This window comes from Humulus lupulus, chromosome 7 (genome assembly GCF_963169125.1).
Source record: "Humulus lupulus chromosome 7, drHumLupu1.1, whole genome shotgun sequence".
In the NCBI taxonomy this organism is placed as follows: Eukaryota; Viridiplantae; Streptophyta; class Magnoliopsida; order Rosales; family Cannabaceae; genus Humulus; species Humulus lupulus.
The window spans coordinates 199,803,051-199,811,909 of NC_084799.1; the positions used below are offsets into that span (position 1 = coordinate 199,803,051).

An 8,859-nucleotide genomic window follows, 5' to 3' on the forward strand; every position below is an offset into this window, starting at 1 on the left:
TAAAGTCCATTAATCCTCCGAGACTATTTGTCTATCACGAACTCACCATCTTACTTCGCTTATGCTCAGAACAAGTAACCATTGACGAAGTCATCACATTTGAGCTTATACTTCTCGAGCTTGAACCATCTTGTCTTAGGGCAAGAGATGCATCAGGAAATATATACAAGTGTTGAACCCTTGCTATTGCGAGCTTACCTCATAAGCTCGGAGCATCTTCGAGGCTACACATTCCTCGAGCTCATGAGGTCGTCATTTAGAGCGAAATTGTGACTGAAGGATCATATGGCGACTGTGCTTATTTCGGGCTTACACCTAACGAGCCTAGATTTTGGGATCATAATTCCTCAATCTCGAAATCTGGGTGTAACAAATATATTTCCCCCAATTTAGGAAAAATACAATCAAATATTAAAATTTAAAATAAATACGTTAAATGCATTAATTACATAATATCCTATGATAATAGGGATTCAATACACAGTTTTAACAAATCCCTAAGAAATAGGGATTTCCGAACAACTTTTCCATGTGATAAATGCTTCATTAAACTCGATTGTTGTGCTGACGCGCTTTCGAGACTAGCCATGCTTTGAGCTCATCATTCTAGTTGTAGGCTCTTCCTCATCCACTAATTGGGTCGAATTCATTACTCAGAGAAGGTTGGTATCTTCGAGCCAGCAATTCATGCTCGAAAGCTATGACTCTTGCTCGAGGGCTAATAACAGATCTAGAACCATTTAACAGTTCGTGTAAGTGTACTGCTGACGTAAATCCCGAGCTTAACCTTTTCGAGCCTACATTTTGAGGTTATCTATTTAATCTCGAAATTTTGGTGTAACAATATCATTTTAACATAAAAAAAAATACAAAAGAGAAACAAGAAAAATACAAAAATACTAAAACAAATAAAAAAATAAAAACATAAAAAATATTAAAAACACTATAAATAAATAAACCAAAAAAACAAATTTAAACAGAAATAAAAAACTAAAAAATAAGATAAAAATAAAAAACCTTAAAATGAAAAAGAAAACAAATAAAAACACAATCATAAAATAAATAGAATTTAAAAAACAAATATAAATATTGTTGATGTCGTTTTTCATCAACTTAATTATGTGGAGCACTAAACATTGATTTAAAGAAAATAGAAGAAGTTAGGGAATTTTAACATGGTTTAGCAGTTTAAATCTGCCTATGTCTACGAGTCATTGTTATTAAAAACACTCTCTCAAAGCTTCGACTAAAAGTAATTTGGTAGAGTCTCTTCTCAGTACAAATTTGTGTCCCTTTACAAATGACACTACAAAAAAAATACTCTACAGCGATTGTCATCGCTGTAGATCAAGAATTCGTCGTTGTAGATGTACAGCGATGACATGTCATCGTCAAAACGACATCACTGTAGGTCTGTATGTGTAGCAATCTACGGCGATAAAAAAACGTCACTACACCAAATACATCTTTCCACAACACAAGAAGATAAGACTATTTAAATCGTATTATAGTAAGGGTTGTTAAAAAGCGGTAAAGTCCAAAACCAAATGAAAAAAAGGCGGCACCTTTAGGAACTCCCGCTAAATTGAAATAACAAGCATTTTGGTCTGACTATAGTATAGTCTCTCTCTACTTTTTTCACATGTAAAATAAAATAAAATAAAGAAGAAAGAAAGAGAGCATTAGTAGTGAAACAAAAATGACAACCATATTAATTTAGCTTCTCAGAGACGACGTTCTTCTGGAAATATGGGGCTTACCTTGAAGTTGAGTATGATTCAACAACATGGACATTCTCCCTAAGTTCAGATCTGGTTGATACCCTGTGTAGGTACACTAGATTCCTAATTTGATTACATATTTGAATACTTGTTTTTCAGATCTATTATCTTATTTCTAGTTTATGGTTGTGCTATAGGATGGTTGAGATGTATATGCTATTTTCTTTGGGGTAATCTATCGCCACTACTGGCTAGCTATGAGTTTTGGTCTATATTAGTGTCCCATTTATTCATGGATATTTTTAGTCACTGTAGAGAATCATATAGTGGTTTCCTTCGAGAGATACATGAAATTTTTTTTCTATCTATAAAGTTGATTATCTTATATTTGCATTATTTAATGACATGGGTTTTTGTTTTATAGAGGTGATACTAATAGATCTGGTTTGCTATAACATAATAGTTTTATTTTCCTATTGGTATGTTTTATTCGGTGTCATGTATGCCTTCTTAGATTTCTTTGCATATTTAAATGATTGACACAAAAAGATTTCCTATACTGAAAATTTGATCTTTGTTGTTTATACTTTCTAGGTTGTATTTACTTTGTATTTGTATGAAAGATAATTTCATAATATTTAATTAATTCACTTTTTCTTTTAACAAAATGACACCTTTAATCTCTTTCATGCTTTTAAATCTTCCTCGGTAATCTCTCGTACAAGGAAAGCAAATGTTTTGCTCAAAATTTTCTCTTTTCCTTTTAATGTTTGAAATTTGTTTCTTGTTTAAATATTAAATTGAAAACCAATTTGAATTCTTCAACAAACTAAAGAAATGAAATATCTTTATCTATGTATATCCCCTGCTAGGTTTTTATCTGTGTATTCCTTTTGCTTAATGGTTTGTTCTAGAAAATGTATATGAAATTTGTTGCACCATTTAATGGATTATAATCGTTCTTGGTGGAGCCATTGATCTTGTCGCTTTGCATATATACAACCACATGATGACTTACACTGAACCCACTTATTAAAGATATATTATTTGAATCATCTTTATAGCCCCAGTGAGAAATGTGATTCATCTTTGGTGTTTTATTAGTGTACTTATATACAAACATGTTTTCATTGACCCACTTTGAAATTTTTTTAATTGTTTGATTCACATTGAATTATTTCATTTATAGTTTTGTGTTCTGTTTACTTTTGTTCTTGAATGATTATATAATGCTTGTTTGTATTGTGTCTTTACAATGTTTCTGACCCTTGTGAATTTTTGTGTCTTTAACAGGTTTATGCTTTACTCACTTTTTTCTTTCTCGTTTTACCCGACACTTCAATATATTTCAATTCCATTCAAGAAGTGTAAGTACTCTGCACTCATCTTTATGATGTTATACTTATCTGTTGTTGTCTTAATCTTATCTGTCCCCTACCCGCCTTTATCTGATCTGACATTGCAAGAGAGCATAAAAATGTGTTCTAAATTAGGTTATTTGTTCACATGAATCACATGCATGACACACAATTACTTTATGTATATGTGTTGTCGCTCCAAAAGACATCTATATTACTTTTTACCTGTGTGGTTCCCAACCTTTCATTCTTATCTTCTATAGTCTTTTTATTAGATGATATTTTCTACAGTCTTGACTTGAGCATTATTTAATTGATTACATTTATGGGTATTCCATTCTAATTTTTTTTTATATCTTACCATTTTGTAGATTGTTTATTCATTTATGTATCTCTCCATCACATTTGAGTATATATATATATATTTATTTATTTATGTTAATTCAAATTTTATTGTGTTGTCTTCTCAAAAAAAATTAAATAAATAAATGTGTTGTTGGTATTACAGATTGTAAGACTTATTAATATCAATATTTATAACAAATTTCTTGAACATATACATAATTATGTAGGTGTTAAATACATAGTTTATTTTGTATGGTTTTTTACATGAGATGGTTTTAGCATATTTTTTATTGATATGTAATAGATAAAAGCCATCTTTTTTTAGAAATCACAAATTTCAATTGAATTGAATTATTACGAACACATGATTAGTTGTGTTATTAAATTTTATGAGTATATATTTGTTAACAAAATATCCATATATTTATAGACTATAAAAGAAACAAGATTTTTCATATTTTTGTTTGGGGTTTATTTCTTTAATATATATATATATATATTCTTTCTTCTTTTTCAAGACATGTGATTGTGAAGAACTTGATTGAATAAAATTATAAGGCTTTGTATGAGTGAACTGAATTTGTTTTACAGGCCAATTTTTATATATACATCATCTTTCTTTTTTTCTACTATTATTTCTTGATACAAAACTAATTGAAACTACATCATATTGAGTTAGAAACAAATATACTTTTACATGTTTTTTTTTTTGAAAAAAAATGAAGTTTAGCTGATTTTTTTTTTTACTATACTTTTTTTTAGAATCACTTCATTCACGAGCCATGTTTTCTGATCATATATATATATAATCTTCGACATTTCCCTCACTACTCTCCCTCATCTCAGTGTATCTCTCTAAATCTCTTGTGACCTTCCCTAGATTGGGATATGAACTTCTAAGCATACCTTTGTTATGTTTGTAAGTTTGTATCATGTATCATGTATTAGGGTCTTAATTTTGAAGGTTAGTGTAGGCTAGTTATTTATTTAGAACTTATTTTATGAATAATAGAAAATGTCTAATTTAAAATCACTAACTGTTTTTTGTGATTTAAATCTTTTATTCTCCTTTCAGATTGATGTTATAACTATAGCTTCTTTGGATGATACTTCCTGTGATGCTTTCAATACACCATTCTAATTAAGAAAGGGCACGCTTGAATTTGATTTTGAAGGTTTGAAGGTTGGTTTTTGAGATCAAAATATTGTATTCTTTTGTGATTCTAAACCATTTTTTACTTTATAGTAATTTATGAGATCTATTATTTTATTGTTCTGCACTCTACAATCAAGTGATCAAATTCTTTATTTCACTATCCCTTGCATATATTGATCACAAAATTTGACCCGTGTTTAACGCCCAAACGTGACTTCCATTTAGCGGTGGTTGTAGTATAGATCGGGCGGTCGATTCCACAAGGAGGCAAAGAAGTAAAGTAATCAATAAATAAAGGTTAGAGATAAATAATATGAGGCAAATAAAACAAGTGATATTTTTGTTGTTTTTGAAATTTAAAGATTAGAAATGAAGATAGAATAAAGTGTGATGTAACAATAAGTAACAAATAGGAATGATCAAGAGTCATCAATATGCATACTTATTTATTTGGATCTTTGATTCACAAAAATTACACAAATGTATAGTTCACATCCCAACTATTCATTTGGAAGATTTAACATTGAAACACAAATATATTTCACAAAAATACATTCAAGTGATTAATATTCTTTACCATGGAAGGATGGGATAAATCTTATGAGAAATCTAAAAATGACATTATACCATTGGCAATAATGCAATAAAAGATTGGACATAAAACCTAACACAAATATTACTTTTACTATTTATAAAATACATAGAAAGAGCATGACTAATTCTATATAGATTTTAGTAAAAGTAAATATATATGAATGAGATGGAGAAAATGATAAAGATATTATCTATATTATTTTCACTAATTTGATAATACATAGATAGTGCTTGACAAAATCTATATACTATTAGTAAACATAAATAAAAATAATAAGATGAAGAGATAGAGATGAAAGAATATCAATCACTCAAATATATAAGCTTTAAGTACATTGTGAATCAAAAATACCAAACAAAGTCATAGTGCATATAGGATCATCCTAACCTTCCTAAGCAGGTTAGCCTATTATGCTAGACATTCTCATGAAATTCTAGAGAGAAAATATGAGAAATGAGACTAAAATTTGGTAGAGTTTTGCTACCTAAAAATTACATAGAAAATGTGAAGAAAGAGTCCTTATTTATAGAGGGAGAAAAGGATTAAAAAGAAATTAAACAACAAAATGAGATTTACAAAATAAATTTGAAATAATAATAATAAAATATGATTTTGAAAAATCAAATCTTATTATAAATATTAACCTAGTTATTTTGGTATATGATCAAAATGCCCTTTTTCAACAACACCAAAAAAGATGAGCTTTAAAGCTCAAAATGGCAATGTTGCAAAGCCCAATACCCACAAAATATGGGTTGAAGGTGGCTGGTGGCTGGTGGCAGCTGGTCCATTGACCCATTTCCAGCCAATGAAAAGCTGCCACGTAGGCGGCTGGTGCTGAAAGGTTGAAGGAGGCGAGTTGGGCTACATTTGAGCTTCAGCTGTGTTGCTGAAGGGAGATGGGCCTGGTTTTGGGCTGCTGGAGAATTGCTGAAGGAAAAGGAGGATGACGTTGGGCTTGGAGGTGAGCAGGTTGGCTGGCTGGAAACGTGGCGGCCTCGGGTTGGTTGGCAGGCGAACGCATGGCGAGCCTTGAGTGCGCCAAGTGGTGCTGGGAGAGAGGGAAAAGGCTGAGCTTGCTGGGCCGAATTCTGGGCCTATTTTTGGGCTTCAAAAATGCCATTTTTCAAATTATTTTCATATTCATCTTTTTATTTCTTCTTTCCTTTTATTTATGCCAAAATGCAACTTTAATTCCTACAAAATAACATTAAATTAAATTATAATCAAATATTTTCATTCATAAAATATATCATATTAATTAAATGAAAATAATAATCAAAACTTAATTTATTTTGACATTTAAGATCAATAAAGTTTCACTTTTCACTTCTAATCACAACCCTCAACTAGCTTATTGCTAGTCCCTAGCAATTCAAACGGATAAAAATTATTACCAAGATGAATTATTGAGCTAAATTATGCAAAATCATTTAACAAAATTTTTAGTGAAAATTTAGAAAATGCTATTTAAAACTTTCAAAGTTGTAATTCAAGAATTTTGTGTGTGTGCACCCAACCATACTGTTCTTTACAACACAAATAATTTTGAAAAATTACCAAAGAATAAAGTCTCAACTCCAAATCCTCACAAAGGTATTGAAAGTATTTTTATGAGAGAAGGTTGACACTCTTGGAGTTGGAAATTAATCAATTAACACTAAAAAATTGATGTTATCATTTTAGGACAAACAATGTTAACGAATATTGATCAAAAGATAGGCTAATCAATTAATTAGAATCTAAATGACATAAGAACCTTCGGGATTTTACAAAATGATATTAAGAGCCAAAATAAATAACAAAACAAAAAATAAAATACACAAACTTTTTTTCTTTTGTTTTTGTTTTTGATGACATAAATTGAAAACAAATGTAGTAATGTCGATATTTTTTTTATTTGTCAATTTTTTTTTTTCAACAAAACTACAAGAGATAAAGATGAAAAATGTTGCTATTGTTCTCTTTTTTTTTCATTCATTTTTTTAATATAATTCTTATTTTCCTTTTTTTCTATATTTTTTTTTACAAGAGACAACATAAAAATACAAGAAATTTAAAAGGAAATTACAATACAACATAGGCTCTTTAAAACAAAAATTATCCCTCTAGTAAATGTCATATTTTAAATCCCAAAAATTAATTTTACCAACTCAAATGATCAATAGAAGTTTTCAAAGTTGTTTTCTCATTCTCACATCTCACAAAAATTAAAATTTTAAACTTTATAATTTTTCTCAATTGAATGTGTGTATTTTTTTTCAATGTTTAGTTGTGCATGAAATTACTCTTAAAAATTACTTCCTAATAGTAAAAATAGCAAAAACTATCTCACCAAGAGTTTGTTGTCATGAATTTTGCAAAAAATTAACTCAAAATTTCAAAATGGTAATGAAAATATATTTCAACGCATGAATATGCATACTACCCCCAACTTTAAATGAGACATTGTCCTCAATGTCTAACTTTAAGCTCATTGTGCGAGAAAAAGGGAATATAATAACCAACAACTAAACCCCAAAAAGTAAAATTCGCAACATAAAATAAAGACACAAATTAAAATAAAGCACACTAAAAGGAAAGATAAAACCTGACCAGTCTTTGGTAGACAAAAGCATCGCTCTCAGGTAAGTCTACCAACTGCATATTTGCGTACTATCCTGCATCGAAAATGAATTTTCTTTTATCCTGCGTCTCAAAAATAAAAGCGTTAGTAACATTTTCAGGATATAGAAAATGTTCGGGTTCAAAATCGTGGAGGAAATTTGGTGAATGTGTAATTGCAAATATGTGTATGATTTCCTCAACGATTAAGTCTATCACATCAGTATGATAGCTCTCATTTTTCGTTGGAGTGGTTGGAAGAATTGCGGTATGGGAAAGAGTTTCACTCCAAATGGTAATAGCATTATCCTCATCGGGTTTAGAACTGGGAGTAGGGGATGGTATTATGGCCTCAGGTTGGGACGAGAATTGACTTGAATTATGTAAAATAATAGCGTTGGTCAATTATGAAATTTGAGTACTAGTTTCCCTAAAATCTTCCACAAATTGTTTATTGAATTCTCTTTGCTCCTCTATAAATGTGTGTAAAGTGTCATCTAAGGAATGTGCATTAGTGCAGACAGTATATGGAGGTTCATGTGGGAAGTTAGGAAAATTTTTCTCAAAATTCATGTGAGGCAGTGCATGGTGGTTGTACTTAGGCTTCCAACTAAAATCTACAGCGTTGGTCCAACTAGAATTATGATTCCTATGGTTGACTCTTGCAAAGTCACAATAACGTTCATCATAATCTACCTCGGAAACCTCGTAACTTTCTCTTTCAAACTTAGTTTCTAGGACCTCAAGTTCTCGGTATTCTCTTACACTAAGTTTGCATGCACTCCTAAAATGGCTAGTACCTTCAGTAGCACTAGAATTATGATTTTTTCCGAATGAAGAGTAATATATTGGAAAATACATCTCGAAACGTTTCTTCTCTTCATCATTCTTTTTTTTCTAATTTTGTTTGTATGATTTATTTTTATTTTGATTTTTGATTATTTGTTTTTTGTTTTACTTGTTTCCAGGTCGATTTGAGGGTTTTAGAACAGTCCCACTTAAAACCCACACTTTATCTAGAACTCCCCGAGGTTGCTAGATAATTGTGGAGGGGTCACAATTCATAAAAACGGTCCTCTT

The 8,859-nt window shown here is 30.2% G+C and overlaps 1 long non-coding RNA gene across 2 annotated transcripts; it reads left to right on the forward strand.

Annotated features, from left to right (window-relative positions):
• Positions 1-1,644: 1,644 nt before the first annotated feature.
• On the forward strand, positions 1,645-4,936 carry LOC133790116 (uncharacterized). Of its 2 annotated transcripts, none has more exons than XR_009873909.1 (3): positions 1,645-1,827; positions 3,015-3,088; positions 4,500-4,936. It is a non-coding gene; the product is annotated as an uncharacterized LOC133790116 (long non-coding RNA). The 2 variants fall into 2 exon arrangements; XR_009873908.1 differs by having other exon boundaries at positions 1,647-1,831.
• The last annotated feature ends 3,923 nt before the right edge of the window (positions 4,937-8,859 follow it).